A 16,405-nucleotide genomic window follows, 5' to 3' on the forward strand; every position below is an offset into this window, starting at 1 on the left:
CTATTCACAGCATAGTTTTCCCAGAGTCAGTGATGAGAGAGAGAGAGAGCGAGAGAGAGAGAGAGAGAGAGAGAGAGCGAGCACGTGCATGCCCCAGGTAGAAGCCAAAGTCATTTGTAATCTAATTTCAGAAGTGATATATAATTATTTCTGCCATATGCTACTGGTCACACAGGTTGACCCTGGTGGGATGGTAAAATATGAGAAGGCACTACAGAAAGGGATGAAGAGAAAGAAGTCAAGGACATTGGGACCACTTTGATAAATGCTAACCCAGAGACATGGATGCTCAGAGAGAGCAGTGTACTTGCAGAACTGTTTTTGGGTGTCCTTGCGTGTTCCTGGGGGTGCTGCGGATTACTGCGTGCTCATTCACACCCACCTTCTTATAGTCCAAATTTCCACATAAATCAAAGAATTAGGCACTCACCTATTTATAAGACATACAAATTCAATATCTGAAAGCTTTCACTTACTTCTATTATCACTCTGTTGGTGATTCATAGTTGGTTTTTTTTGTGTCTATATGTTGAAGTATTATTAGTAGAATTCTAATGATATGTGGATAAAGCTACCCCAAAGGGAGGGATTTGTTTTTCTCTACTGGTATAAATGTAGAATTAAATCTCTCTTACCACTATTACAAGATCAATAGAGGACACTTGTGAACTCTGAGAGTCTAACTGTGTCTTAGATCTGAAATGGTTGGTGTGTAGCTGGTGTTTTCCCTGATCATCCCAAGCCACCCTGGCTTACCACATCCAGGAAAGGACATTTTTATTTTTGCTTCCACTGCAAGAGGATTGACCACTGAGATAAATCTCCCTGTCATGACCTACTTAGGAGAATTTCATCTTAGGGAAAGAATTTAGGGTGATTATATGGTCTTGAGGTGGGCCATTAAACATGTAAATATTTATCTACTTTTTAATGTCTATACTAACCAAGTAACAGTTATGCATACTGCTCAAACTTTTCCTTTGTGGAAGCCTTGGAATGGTTTACAGAAATAACCAAATATTATGGTATTGTTTCTCTTTTCCAATTCCTGCTTTTTGTTATTAATTTGAAAATTTGTCCTATCTAGTTTAAGGGGAGTCCCTATTTATTCGCTCATTCATTATTTTGACATCTACTCTATGCCTGTTTTGTGCTAGAGGTACTAGGTATAAAATTCCATAATAGATAGGGATAGTGAGATGAGAGAGATCAACTCCCTCTTTTCAGGGTGCTCATGGTTCATTGGAGGCTCAACTTAGAGAAAGATGGCTACAATTCAAGAGAAATTTTTATTTATTAGAAGTAGAGAGGAAGGAAATAAACTTTTACTCTGGATAGAGTTGCTAAGAGGTGATTCAGGTGGTGATTCTAGAACCAAGTCTAGAAGGAATAGGGGAGTTTGGTAGATAAAAGAAGAAGCAAGGAAGGGAAAATGGAGGGTTGTGATAATGGGAGAAGCATTCCAGATTCAAGGAATCAATTGTAAAACACAAAATTAATGGACAGCCTAGTCTACCTGGGAACAAATTTCCAGGCCCCTTGCAGGTAATTGTCTTCCTACTTCCTTTATTTTCAGATCAGAATGCGCTGTGTTTGTAGGACTATTGTATTTTTCAAAGATTGTATCATGTATTTTAAAAGAATCCATAACAACAAGCTTAAAATGGCTGGTTGTGCTTATTGTTATAACAATTTACAACATTTTAAAAGCCACCTTTTTTGCCCTACACACTTCATGCCCTTGGAAATTTGTCTATAATATGTCAAATGGGCTCAGCATGTGGGTGTGGGAAGCTTCTTTTGGCAAACTAGTTTTCTGAGGCAAACTCACCAAGTGCTTATGCCCTTAGTGTTCTTGATATTTGTAGCAGCCATGGGTTCCAGTATGATAAGAGAATCACTGTGCAATTGATTACATAATGATTTCCACCTGACTTGGTGGATGAATGGGTCTTTAAGTCAATGGATGAAACTGAGTGTGCTTTATGGAGTATAGTTTGTACAAAGTGAAGGGCTGTTATTTCTTCATATAAGTATTTTACACCACACCTGTGGCTCATCTCTATGCAGTGAGCTGTAGCTGTATTTATTATATAACAGATGAGACTCCTGGGAAGGCACAGATACATAAATGGTGCTTCTTTAAACTGTCTGCTAGTGAATAGTAAGTGTAGATCGGAAGCCCAGTATTTATTCCATTACTATAAGCCCCTATTGTGCAAGACTCGACTGGACTGGAGCCAGCAGTCCTGGGTTGGCCCCGCCCTGTCATCACTAATGAGTCCCATGAACTTGGATAAGTTGCCAAACCTTTTCCAACTTCTGTGTTCTCATCTGCAGCATGGAGAGAGTAGGAATTGAAGTTCTGCTAACCATGCAGTCTGTAATTTCTAGAAACGGAAGAAGGAAGCGTGCTTGGTGTAACAGGAGAGGCCAGTGATTATTGCTGAAAAGACTAGCTTTGTGGCCAACTTGGCTTCTCAAGGCACAGTGCCCAAGCTTTGCCCTTCAGAAGCCCTATGAAAGTGGTTGTGTTTGTGCTCATTAAGTACCTGTGAAGGACCAAGTAATGGAGGATGCAGAAAACATCTTAGAAGTTGATTTTTGTCTCTGTTGTCAGCCACATCAGGTATGGTTTCCCTGTCTTTACAATGGTGGGCAATTTGCAGTGGGAAGAATGTTTCTGTGAGGGGTGATGGACTGTGCATTGAGACAGTAAACATCTCCTGGGCACAGTGTGGCTGGGAGGATTTTGTGTAGAGAGGGCAGTGAGGCGTGAAACCTCAGCCTTGTGTGGGACTTCCTGCTACTAAAGTACTAAAGTGACGTCAGTGGCTTGCTGCTCAGAGCTCCTGGGTCTGTGGTCTGTTTCTTGCATGGCATAGTCCACTTCCGGGAAGGGCACATATAGAAACAGAACTATTAGAGAGGAGAGAAAGATGTATTAAATTTGATCTTTAAGACAGCTATGCAATCAATTTTCCATGACTACTTATATGCCTGGTGGATAGAAAAGAGCCGACTTTTTAACTGTCTTGAGAGATTTTCTATGATATCATATCATTACTTTTATTGTGGTTTCTTCCCCACCCCCCCTCCGTTCATCTCTCCTTCTCTTTTATTGAGTCTGTATCCCCTTTTGTTTCTTTGCTAGATTTATAGGCTTTCCTAGTTCTAGAAAATACAGAAACCAGCACCTTTCCATCAATTAACAACATCAAAAATAATGGCAGTATTTGTGGTGATGCTATCCTAAGTGGGCCAGTAAGGGATACTTTTAAAGTTTATAAGAGGAAGTAATTTGACTATGCGGATAAATGCCATTGTATTGCTGTCAACAACAACTTCATCTATCCACTCACACAATATACTCTCACACACCCTTCATATGTCATACGCATTCATACAATTGCTTTCTGTGAACTTGATGTTTATGTTGATCATGCTCAGAATGAGGATTCTACAGCAATATAGACATTTGGGCTAGGGGAGTAGGAGAGCCCTAAGAAAGAAGTGGCAAGCTCTGATCTTTTACTGTTTTTCACAGGAACCATTGCCTTGAGCCCAATCCCTCCTTCAGGGAACTGGATTATGGGTTAGCAAAGTGAGAAAAATGGAAGTGGTAGTTACAAATATTCTACTAATTGTAGTGCATTTGAGTTGGCTAATAGATCCGAATCTGCATGACCACGAAGCCAAAAACCTTTCTTTGCCAAGAGCAACACATCTTAATTGTATTTTCTTCATTTTGCCAAGAAGATTAGGCACTTCTAGTCGTTGACATGGATGTGGCAGTCCTATGGTACTATCTTTCCTTGATCCAACAAAGCTTTTGGATATGAATTGTAAGAACTTTTATGTCAACTTAGAATGCTTTCAGTGAAATATATTTGGAGGATACACAGCGCTGACAAAGTTTTATGGCATGATTGTATCATAAGAGCCAGGGAAAGTTATCAAGTTAGTCAGATAAACTTTCATAATCTCTCAAGATAGATATGGCATATAATGCCATGATAGTTGGCCAAAAAGATGCTGGGACAGTGTTACTGGAGTGTTGCATTCTTGTACTATGTTTATGCTCTTCTTTGGACATAAAACTATTACTTAGGTTTAGAACTAAAGTGAATTCTCCACATTTTTCTCCATTGTCTCTGGTAGGCAGTGAGAACTTTGTCTTTCAGATGGATGCATTTCAGACTCGAAACTTTGGGTGCACACTGATACTTGCTTAAGAAAATGCTACATGTGTTTGGGTCTCATGATGAAGATGGTTAAGATCTTAAAAAGAGGACATAGTTCAGAGTTGAGGGAGGATGGAGTTGGGGGTGAGGTTTGGGCATGTTAATAGAATCTTCCAGCAAGATCAGGAAGCTGAAAATCAGGAATTGCTATTCACACATCTCTATTAGGTAGGTGTTTTCCTAGAAGTTGCTCAGTCAGGGACTATTGGAGCTGGTAGAGCTCATTAGTTTCCTCTCTCTTTCATTTATCATCAAGGAATAAACTGATGCTCACAGGGCTGAAACCACTGGTAATTAAATAGACTTGTTCCTTTTTTCAAAATTGTTGGAAAGTTTTACATTTTTGTCTCTTCATTTAGTTTCTGTATGCACTATGGCTTTATTTCCACCTTGTCTTATGACTTTAATTTTGTTTGGCACTGACTATATTTCCATTCAGAAAGCATTACTCAGCGATGTTTTAGAGATGGCATGTATTTGACCTGTGACCTCTGCCAGTTTTGGATGTCCTCTGTTATTCAGAAAAGTGATCACAGGGGATATTCAGCCTCCTCTACAATGTAGAGTCTGTCCACTGTGTCCTAGTTTGGTGACCACTACCTGATTCTTACTTCCAATGTGTTTTCTCTTTAACCACAGTAGCCAATGCCAATAGTCCGTAACAGGTTTTCTTTATGTTCTCTAAAAGATTTTCCATAATATCGTTAAAAGAAAAATTATCAACAACTAGAAAATAGGTACTATTTTGAAATTAATAGCTTTGATAACAGGTGACATATTTAACTGATTGGCTGATTGGGTGCTTATGTCACCTGTACTTTGCCAAGATTATGGTGAAAATTGTAGAAATATTGCCAATGAACCTCTCAACATTGTATAATTTGTGTTCTGTAATTTTGAACCCTGTGCTATGGGAAACTTTCTCCATGGCATGTGCTGGGCCCCTCCTTGATGCTGAATGATTTTCTTAACACTGAAGAGTGCTCCTACCAGCTTCCCCTTGTACTTTACATTGACTTGCCAAACATAAGTGTGCCTTCCTCATCTGATCAGGGAGCTGGGGTCTGTTTCCTAATCTTGTAATTGGGGTAGGATGGTGATATTGGTGAAGCACCAGAACTGACTGGCAGGACACTGGGGAGAACCTGACTAGTCCATGGGTCCTTGATGAGTCAGCCGGAAAGTTCTTAAAAGCAGAGGGGATCTGGGCACTAGAAATGTTGAGGTAGGTGCATTGTGCCTTTTACTCCAGGATGGCCTCTCCCAGCAAAGCCCCTTAGATATGTACTACGTCCCAACTTATTCCCGATGCCTAATGAAAGGAGCAGAGTTCGAATTCTGACTATTAGTTACTAACTGTTGAGTTTGGCTAACTCTCTAAATCTCTTTCAGATTAATAATAACATCCACTAAGAGCTATTAAATGTGTCAATGGAGTAACAGGTGTAGGAATACTTTGTAAACTACAAGGTCATAAAACGTGAAGTTGTTATTATTAACAGTATTTTCTATAAAATTTCCCTACAGTTGGTACTACCCTCCTGCCCTTTAAATCACTTTGTACTATTTAAAAATGTAGCTTTTGGTCAAATGATAGATATACCCATTTTAAAGCTTGACTGTTTTATCCAATATTTGAGTATATATGAAATTCTTCTCTTTAATATTTTATTTATTTGCAAGCAGAGAGAGAGAGAGCAAGAAGAGAGACAGAGAAAAGGGGTGTACCCAGGCCTCCAGCTGCTGCAAATGAACTCCAGCTTCATGTGCCACTTTGCATCTGGCTTTGCCTGGGCACTGGAGAATCGAACTCTGGTCATAAGACTTTGTAGGCAAGTGCCTTAACCACTGAACCTTCTCTCCAGCCCAGGATTCTTTTTTATTGTGTGTATGTATATGGGTATGTGTGTCAGTGCAAGTCCACACATGCCAAGCAAGCATGTGGAGGTCAGAGACAACGTCAGGCATTGGTGTTTGAAGCAGAATCTCTTGTTCACTGATCTGTGCACCAAGCTCCCTGGGCCATGGACTTCTGATGCTCCTGTTTTTATGACATCTCACTGTAGGTGCGCTGAGATTTCAAATGTGTGCGCTATTGTAGCAGGCTTGAATGTGGGTTCTGGGGATCCAAGCTTAGGCCATTATGCTTGTGCAACAAGCACTTTACCCACTGAGCATCTCTCCAGCCCATATCTGTGAAATTCTTGACACTGTGCACACATGGAAATACCCAGACAAATTAAAGCTCTTGTCTGGGCTTAAGGGTAGAAAGTAGAACTCATGTTGAATGAACAGGTAAATGGGGGGGGGAGGGCATTTTTCTTCTCACTGAGGCTGTGTTCTGAAAGTGTTCTATTCTAGACTAAGTCCATATTCTTTTATTTATTTTTGTTGCAGGGTTTTACTCTATCTTGTCTAGGCTGACTTGGAACTCACTCTGTAGTCCAGGCTGGTCTCGAGCTAACAGAGATCCTTCTACCTCAGTTTCCTGAGTGCTGGGACTAAAGGTGCATGCCACCATGTCTAGCCATATTTTATTCATTTAATTAATAAATATTTAATATATTTTGATTTCCTTGTCTCTCAGTTCCTTCCCTCCCCCTCACTCAGTAAGTCCTTAAGCTTACTTCAGTATGTGTCTGCTTGCATACCTTCTCTGGTGCAGGGCGTTGGCCAGAAGAAATTGGCTCCAGAAGGCCAGAGACTTCTGTGCCTCTTGTTTATGGATCTGTTTCTAGAACACTACCTAGAATATATAGGTCCTTAATTCTTGTCAAATAAACTGTCACATTGTATTACTTAGATAAAAAAGATCTGAAATAATTTTCGTATATGAAAAAGCCTCAGAAATTCCATGGATGAATACAGTAAAAATGCACTTCATGCTCATTGGAAAGCCTAATTTGTAGTGGGATGAGGCTGTTTCACAAGGTCACTCAGGGATGCAGAATAATGATGGAGCCTTCAACTTGTGACTTGAGGAGTTACCTTAACTTGTTCTTGATCTCCAGCCAGAAAATGTTGGAAGGGTATGTGCAGGGTTACATAGATGATCTGACTACCTTTGGGCAACTGGGTGCTGTTGAGACAAGAACTGTTGATCCCTGCTGGTAACCTCCCCATCCCTCAATCTACATAGTGCCAGGCACATAGTGCAGCGACACACTAGCTCTGGGATAGCTTCCATCTTTGACATTTTTTTTCTGTTTACATGTGCATCTCCCCTTAGTCTTTGGGGTGAACGATACCTTTTCATTTCTCTTTCCCTACTTCCTGTGGTATGACAGTCTAGTCAAAGTTTTCTGGATTGAAATGAAATAATTTTTCTGTGGTGTACCTGATACCATAATGGATGCTTATTTTTTTTGTTGAAGGAATAACAATAATAATGTTAATGTAGTTAGAGAAAACAGTTGCTGCATGCAGATATGCCAAGTATGGTGCCAGGTGCTAGCATGATACTCAGTAAACACTTGTAAAGAAATGTGAAGAAGAAAGGAAGAAAAAGAGAGAAAGGAAGTCAGGCAGGAAGGTAGAAAGCTAGAGGGTAAAGTAAGTGAAAATACAGAGGGAAGCTAGGAAGGAGGAGGAGAACAATAACAGGTAAGCAAGAAGAGGAATGAGGGACTGGGAAGATGGCTCAGGGGCTAAAGGCACTTGCTTGCAAAGCCTGTTGGCCTGGGTTCAATTCCCAAGTCACTCATGTAAGCCACATGTGAAAAGTAGCACAAACTTTGTTTGCAATATTTGTTTACAATGACAAGAGGCCCTGGCAAGCACATGTTCATGTGTGTGTGTGTGTGTGTGTGTGCGCGCGTACACACACACACATATGCATGTAAGTAAATAAAAAAAAATAAAGAAGGAAAGAGGTGAAAGGGAGAGAACCACGATGAAGTGAATAGTCGGAGACAGAAAAAGTGTAGGAGAGAAAGGCAAGGAAAAGGAAGAGAGGACGAAAGAAGAGAAGCAGAGCTGACAGAGGCCAAGGTAGCACCCTAGAGATCTTGCCTTTCGGCTTCAGTGGATTCTCTATGGAACTTCTGGGACTTTATGATCTGCCCACCCTAAGAAAGGAGACAAACGGCCCCAGGCCGAATGGGGACATGAAGTTAATAACTCAGGTAAGTTTGTGCTTCCCCGTGAAAATGGCATGTAAAGTTTCCCTGCCTCCCACTGCAAAACACTGGGAAGGGTGCAGTGGCCACTTGCAACCTGAGCCTTCAAGCCCATGCACCCAAGGAGGTTGTTTCCTGCAGCTGATAGTCACTCGGATGGTGTAAGTGGTTTCAAGCCCTCCCCCCACCTCCCGCATGTTTATTTTGCCTCCTTAAACAGTCTTTCAGCTCTTGACTCACTTTGTTAATCCCCAAGGTCCACATTCAGAAATTTTGGGGTTCATTTGCTTGGCGCACAGCCAAGGTATACCATACTTGGATGCCCAGTGTCTCTCAACTCCATTGCTGGTAACCCCTGACATATCTATGATAGAATCTTCTGGCTTTCATTTCTTTTTGTGCCTTTTAAATCCCCTTAGTTTGTATCTCAGAGATTATATTAAAATGCCCATTTTATAGGTAAGGGAAATGTGTGAGTTATTTTTCTTAATGCTATTGCAAAACCTGACAAATGAGACTATAAGTAAAAATTAAGACCCAAACAAAATCCCCTGACCAAAGCAACTTAAGAAAGGAAAGGTTTGTTTTTTATCTATCTATCTATCTATCTATCTATCTATCTATCTATCTATCTATCTATCTATCTTATCTATCCATCTATCCATCTATCTATCCATCCATCCATCCATCCATCCATCCATCCATCCATCCATCCATCCATCCATCCATCCATCCATCCATCCATCCATCTATCTATCTATCTATCTATCTATCTATCTATCTATCTATCTATCTATCTATCTATCATCTATCTTATCTATCTATCTATCTATCTATCTATCTATCTATCTATCTATCTGAGAGAGGGGGCAGGAAGAGAGAATGGGTACACTAGGGCCTCTTGCCACTGCAAATGAATTACAGACGCATGATTCACCTTGTGCATCTGGCCTACGTGGGTACTAAGGAATCAAACCTGGGTCATTAGGCTTGGCAGTCAAGCACCTTAACTGCTAAGCTATCTCTTCATCCCATGAAAGTTTATTTCAACTTTCAGTTTGAGGCAAGATGCTCTGGCAAGAGAACCTTGTTGCTGAATGCACCTATGGCAAGCATGGTGCCAGGTACCAGCATGGTACCTGGTACTCAGTAAACACTTATAAAGAAACATGGAGGCATGGTGGCAGGAACATGAAACAGTTGCATTCAGTCCACAAGGAGGAAGACAAGAATGAATGCTGGAGCACAGTTAGCTTTTTTTCCTTTATGCAGTCTGAGATCTCAGCCTGTGGAACACTGCCGCCCACAATTAGGATGGGTCTTCCCATCTTCATTAACCTGATCCTAAAGCTTCTTCACAGACATGTCCAGGGATCAGATTGGCCTTCTTGGTAATTTGAGATCCTATCAACTTGATGGTGGAGATAAACTTTCACATCACAAAAAATAAGGAGGCTTAGAGAGGCCTATTTTCTTTTTTAATGTATGTGTGTATATGCGTGTGGGTGGGTGTCGTGTGGTATATGTGTTGTTTGCATATGTATGTGCAGCCTCTGTGCACTTGCCTGCAGCATGTCCTGCTCCATGGATCTTCTTCCCATTCTTCTTTGAGTTGGAGTCTCTTACTGATCCCAGAGCTTTTTTTTTTTCAAGCTCTGGTCGATCCTGAGTTTCTGCCTCTCACAGAACTGAGGTTATAGCTGTTTAATGAGGGTTCTGGAGATCCAAACTCAGGATATCTCAGACACTGGCAGGCCCTTGTGCTTGCAAAGGAAATGTACTTAACTGTGGAGTCATTTCCACATTCCAGGCCTAGTGTTTTGTCCATGGCTCCCAGCATGAGTTTTAGTTGTTTGATACCTAAGACCAAGTACCTTTTCAACAGCGCTGCATCCCAGCTGTCAATGTGTAGCTGTTAGTGGATTGAATAGAGCCTTTTTGGCACCACTATTACATTGCTGGCACCAGCAGCCCTTATATCAACAGGTAAAGGGACAGAAGAACATCTCACATAAGTATCAAAACAGAGACCATATGGAAGAGTTTTCATATTTTCTTTAAGGGCAGTGTGCTATTTATTCTCTCTAGAGACAGACCAGTAACCATCTATTACTGACTTATCTGGGAGAACTGTGAATGGTGAGGGTTTAGTGAGACTACTGTGCTGAAGGTAGGCTGCAAGAAAGGTTGCTTGTTTTCACTTCCATGCTAAACACCATGTTTGATTTGGTTTAAAGAAAGATGTTTCCAAGAGTCCATTTTAACCATTATGCAAAATAAAAATTGACTTCAGGGCTGGAGAGATGGCTTAGCAGTTAAGCGCCTGCCTGTGGAGCCTAAGGACCCCGGTTCGAGGCTCGGTTCCCCAGGTCCCACGTTAGCCAGATGCACAAGGGGGCGCACGCATCTGGAGTTCGTTTGCAGAGGCTGGAAGCCCTGGCACGCCCATTCCCTCTCTCTCCCTCTATCTGTCTTTCTCTCTGTGTCTGTTGCTCTCAAATAAATAAATAAATAAATAAATATTTTAAAAAAATTGACTTCATTGTATGACTTTAATTTTCTTTGGTGGGTATCTGGTACCCATGTATCAGTGTGTGACAAGCATTTGGAATCTTAGAGATCAATGTTGTCCTCATTACCAAAGATTAAAATCCCAAGGCTCATGTTACAACATCACATTCTGTTTTTCTTATAATAAAATTTACATAACATACTTTAAAAAATATATATATATTTTTAAATATATTTTTTAATTAATTAATTTATTTATTTGAGAGTGACAGACACAGAGAGAAAGACAGATAGAGGGAGAGAGAGAGAATGGGCACGCCAGGGCTTCCAGCCTATGCAAACAAACTGTAGATGCGTGCGCCCCTTTGTGCATCTGGCTAACGTGGGATCTGGGGAACCGAGCCTCGAACCGGGGTCCTTAGGCTTCACAGGCAAGCGTTTAATCACTACGCCATCTCTCCAGCCCACATAACATACTTTTGAGGAAAAAATATAAACGATATATAATTTCACGTTTAAGAGAAAGCCACTGCTAATCTTTTTATTTCCTATCTATGTGGTTTCTATTCATGTACATGAGGAGTTGTTGCATTGCCGTTTCCTGGGGAGACACGAATAGAAATATCTTCACCCCGATAGGATATCAGTAAGAAACCAAAGTGGAGATTGTACCAAAACCCAATTTGGTGAACCAATTAGTTTGCTGTGTTACTCATAGTGCATGGGTGAAGGGTTACTTACAGAAGTGTATGTGATCCAGAATAGCTGCATCACCACAGATCTTCATCCTGTCATGGATGAAGTCCTCATGGAAGCTGCGTCATGGACCTCCCTTTCAGTTAACCTTTACTTAATATTATAGCATCTCCCAAGATAATGAACAGCTGGGGATGGGGCAGGAGGAAGTAATGGCTGGAATCTCAGGTGAGAGCCTGTGCCTGTCCATTCCTGCATCTAATAGAGAGTGTCAATAGCTCCATTCTCATTCCCATTGCCATGGACCAGGCTCTCACTAGATTGTTATGTTCCATTAGTTTGTCATGTTTACCAGGCCAGAATATTCTAGACTTCAGGATGGCATCATGTTATGCCCGGAGAAAATCAGTATACTAAAACAATATTATTCTGACACCTTATTACCATATATACCATTTTGAAATGTGTGTGTATTATATATATTTAATATTGTTTTTCTGGAATGACAGGCCTACCCCACCCCACCTAGCTTGAAGTGCAGTTTTAAAAATTTTATATGCATCACTTTTTATGCTGTTCTTTCTATGTTCAATTAACAAATAATAGCTAGCACTTAGCGGGACTCTTTCTATGTAGCAGACACCTTCTGTGCCTGTTGCACACATTACTTACCTCATTTATTGTCACAACACCCTATGGGGCAGCAATATCCTCCTAACCTCTGCTCTATAGGACACTGAGGTCCTGAGGAGATACATACCCTGTTGGGTGGCCTATTGTGTAGAGTGGCTGTTTTGGTTTGAATGTCAAACGTCCTCTATAGGCTCATATGTTTGAACAATTGATTCCCAGTTAGTGGCACTTTGGGAAGATTGTGGCACCTTTAAAAAGTAGAGCCTTGCTGGAAGATGTGTGTCACTGGAGACAGACCCTTAGGTTTTGTAGTTTGGCCCCCCTTCCTGTTCTTTTTCTGTTTCCTGACTAGTGAGATGTGACTAGCCCTCCTCCAGCTCCTGCTGCATGCCTTCCCCACCATGAAGCTTCCTCTTGAAGCTAGAAGCCAAACTAATCCCATTTTCTTCCATAAGTTGCTTCTGGTCAGGTATTTGTTCACAGCAAGGAGAAAGTCACCAAGGCAGTGGCAGAGCCATATTGTGTAACCTCTGTATGACCTCTGTCCCTTTGTACTGAATGAGTACTGGTGTTTACAAGATGGACTTGATGCATGGAACTGTCCTGGTTTGGGAAATGGCAGAGATTCATAGTCAGCTTGTGAACTGTTCACTGAACCTTCAGGAGTCTTCAGAGTGCCCATACAAGTGTTCTGAGCCAGCACCTTAGGGCCAGTGAGATGACAGAGGTCCTAATACACACTGGCATTATTGCTGGCTCTGTTATCCCTGATTCACACTGCTACACTGACACAGGCTCAGGGCTCAGGGTTGGTGGCTTGAATAGCAGAGGTGATATCAATGTACGTACCTACTGGAGCATTCTTTAGTGTTAGGGAGTTTTAGCCAAGTAGAATTGCTAAACATTAATTTCACTTTTCAGATTCTGATAATTAAAAAAATATTTCCTTGAGAAGATTTTAAACTTAAATCTATGAATAGCATCTGCTTCTAAATGAATCTTTAAATTTTATAAAAAGCCTCCAAGGTATTGAGGATGTATATCAACTGCTAGAGAGTTTGCCTAGCATGCATGAAAAACCATGTTTAATCCTTAGCACCACATACACCATGATACATGAGAAATTGACTCAAAAAAGCTCCCAATACATACTTTTCTTGTCTGATAAAGTATCTTTATATTAATTTTTTTTCTGAAGGCTCTGAAATTAAGCTTTTAATGATGTGTTTTGCTTCTGTGGTATCCAGCATAATCTGTTCTGTGAGGGTGTACTCACTTCTTTCTTTGAATACTACTCCCTTGGGGTGGTAGGCTAAGTGGTGGCCTTTCTAGACACTTCTACCTCAAGAAACTGACAAATTAGTGAGGAAAGCAGACAAGCTGAGAAGCACAACTCAAGGTAGTCTTACTCATCTGTTAGAAAAAACCCTTTTATAAGTGGTGTCTTGGGAACTTCCAAACTAGGGTGGTGGTGTTATTTTGCTTGTGCGTGTAATGTAGTGGGGTGTGTAGAGTCTACGTGTATGACATTTGTGTGCTCTTTCAAAGCCTGCATCAAGGGGTGCTTGCCTATGGTGGTCAGAGCCGAACTTTGGGTGTTCAACTTCAGTGCTCTTCCACTTTATCTTTCTTTGGAGCTACAAACTACTGATTCTGTAGCTTCCTGGGCTCTGAAAATTCTTTTTTTTTTAATTTTCATACTTTTATTGGTGCTGAGGAACAGTACACAAACATTTCAATTGTACACTAGTCTTAACACACGTACCAAAAATCTAAAGAGCATGTATTGTTTCTTTAGAAGTTATTCCAGTGACACCCAGCTTCAATCTTAGAGGCATTTTTCCTTATTAGGCTCTCGTGTACAACCATGTTCAAATACTCACAATGTCTACTCAACTCCCACTGGTTCACAATTTTAGTATCATATACACTGCAGATGCAAATTTTTCATCTTTCACAGTACGATATCAGAATTATTAGGAACACTGGGCTACCACGACTAGAGATGTCACAGAGGCACACAGTGCGGACAACAGGGCAGTGACCAAGGAGTGGTTTTTTTGTTTTTTTCTTAGGAAACGGCTCTACTAAAAACAGACTAGGAGTAATTGAGAATATTCAAGACATATTAAATGCACAAATGTGACTCCAAATTGCCATTTAGTATGCTTTGTATTGTACATATAAAACTATCCCCCCACCTATGAAATGTTGAGCTGACACCCAAGACAGTCAAAGCTTCCCATAATTCAATATCCCACTATTTTCTGGTTGTACCAAAAAAATAAACAACCAGCAAATGATTTCACCTCTTAAAAAAAAATCATTTACACTTAAAAAATGGGATGAGGTGGGATTCCCTCCTTTTAAAAAATGTTTCTCGAGCTACTAAAAAACTTGCATTTACAAAATAGTTGATAAAAAATATTCCTCTGGATTGTACAAGAAGGAGACAGGGATGCTGATGGACACAGAGGATGACGACTCAGCCTTGCTGTCTTCCTCTCCCGCTCCCTCAGAGGCTGGACTCTCCTCGCTCTTTGCCTCTCTGTTCTGGGCAGGTAGGTCTTCTTTAGTCTCTGGCTTAGTCACTTCAGCCTGCTTGACCTTTGCTCCCTCTTCCCTTTTGCTTGCACTTTTTTGTCTGAAGGTTTATCCTTTCCCGCTGCTTTTATTGGCTTCGCTTCCACTTTCGCAGGAGCCAGTTTCGCGGACAGCCTGGCCCACCTGCGCTTGGGCTCCTCCTTCGCTGCGCGGTCGGCGGAGCTCACCTTCCTCTTGGGCATCTTGGTGGCACGTGCGGATGCTGTGGGCCGGGGCGCGAGAACCTTCCTGAAGCTACGCTGCCTGCCCACCGCCGCCGCTCTGCCTCCTGCCGCCCTAACTGCTAGGACCTGAAAATTCTTGGTATCTGCTCCCCTGTGGAATTGGAGATACAGGCATGTGTGGTCACACCCAGCTGTTAATGTGGATCTGGAGATTCTAACTCTGGCCATCTCAGGCCCCCTCAGGCCCTCATGCTTGCTCAGGAAACACATTTAACCACGGAGTCATCTCTCTAACACTAAACTGTGGTATGTTCAAGTTTCGTATTCAAGGATTGGACTTCAAGGCTTTAGAAAAATTTTAGTCTGCATCAGTAGGTGTGAGGCAAGAGCTTATCTTCAGTCTTAAAAGTCCCTTGTTTACTATTACAAGGAGGAATTTCCATTTGTAAAGCCTGAAATGTGGTACAAAGAGTTTCACATCTATCAATGGGATCAAGAGCAATCAGGGGAACTGCCAGTTTAATCAGGCCTGAATATAATAACAGCCAGCTCTCAGCTTTGCACAGTGCTGGGTCTGCAATACACTTAGGGCTATTTGTGTCTGATAATTGCACTATATGATTCACAGCTCTGTAAATTGGGAACTAAGTGATGTTAATTCTAAATCTTGCTGAGTTTCTAGCATCAACATCATTATGTGCTTTCAACTGTCAGAGACCTGAAAAATACTGGCTTAAAAAGGTATGAAGGAACTTGCTAGTCTCCCTGTCTTCAACATTATTACATTTCTTATAACCATCTACAGTGACCTTCCATGGCGAAAGTCTCTACTGTATGCTGTTATGTAAGAAAAGACGTGTGTGTCTTTCCTTATATATGGGGCATAAGAAAGCTAAGTCTTAAATCAGTAAGACTGATCTGGAATGACTAGGATTAACTGTCTATGGAGCAAAGTCTATAGGAATGAGGTACAATGATGGCATGGTGGGAACTAGATAAGAGTGACAAGGAGGAACATGTAGTTCTGACTTTGAAGACATATTAATATTCATACAGAAGCAGATCAACACAGCAGCAAAACAAAATCAGCAGAGATGGAGTAGAAACAAATCTAAAATGTAAGACAAATGAATCTGACTCCATTTGGAATGGATCATGAAGTGGTGAAACCTTAAGGAGGAAGAGGGGAGGGCTGGCTACCTGTAGGTTCAGTTCATTATTTGGTGGCTGACTCTACAGTTTATTAGATCCATCTACTCATGATAGTCAGAGCATTGAAAATTAGGTGCTGGGATTGTGAGATGTTTGGATTTTGTTTGTCATGCCATGCATTTTCGTGTAAAAAGCTAACCATTTGTCTTGTGCATGTGGTAGAGGAGCATGAAATACACACATTTATTTTAATTGACACAAAGTATAAGACATGGATATAGGT

The 16,405-nt window shown here is 41.1% G+C and overlaps 1 protein-coding gene and 1 pseudogene across 1 annotated transcript in view; one reads left to right on the forward strand and one right to left on the reverse strand.

Annotated features, from left to right (window-relative positions):
• Ror1 (receptor tyrosine kinase like orphan receptor 1) overlaps positions 1-16,405 on the forward strand; it is a 401,244-nt gene that overhangs the window by 115,253 nt on the left and 269,586 nt on the right. The gene's annotated exons all lie outside the window — the stretch shown is intronic.
• On the reverse strand, positions 14,606-14,988 carry LOC105944377 (annotated as a pseudogene).

Source organism: Jaculus jaculus, chromosome 5 (genome assembly GCF_020740685.1).
Source record: "Jaculus jaculus isolate mJacJac1 chromosome 5, mJacJac1.mat.Y.cur, whole genome shotgun sequence".
In the NCBI taxonomy this organism is placed as follows: domain Eukaryota; kingdom Metazoa; phylum Chordata; class Mammalia; order Rodentia; family Dipodidae; genus Jaculus; species Jaculus jaculus.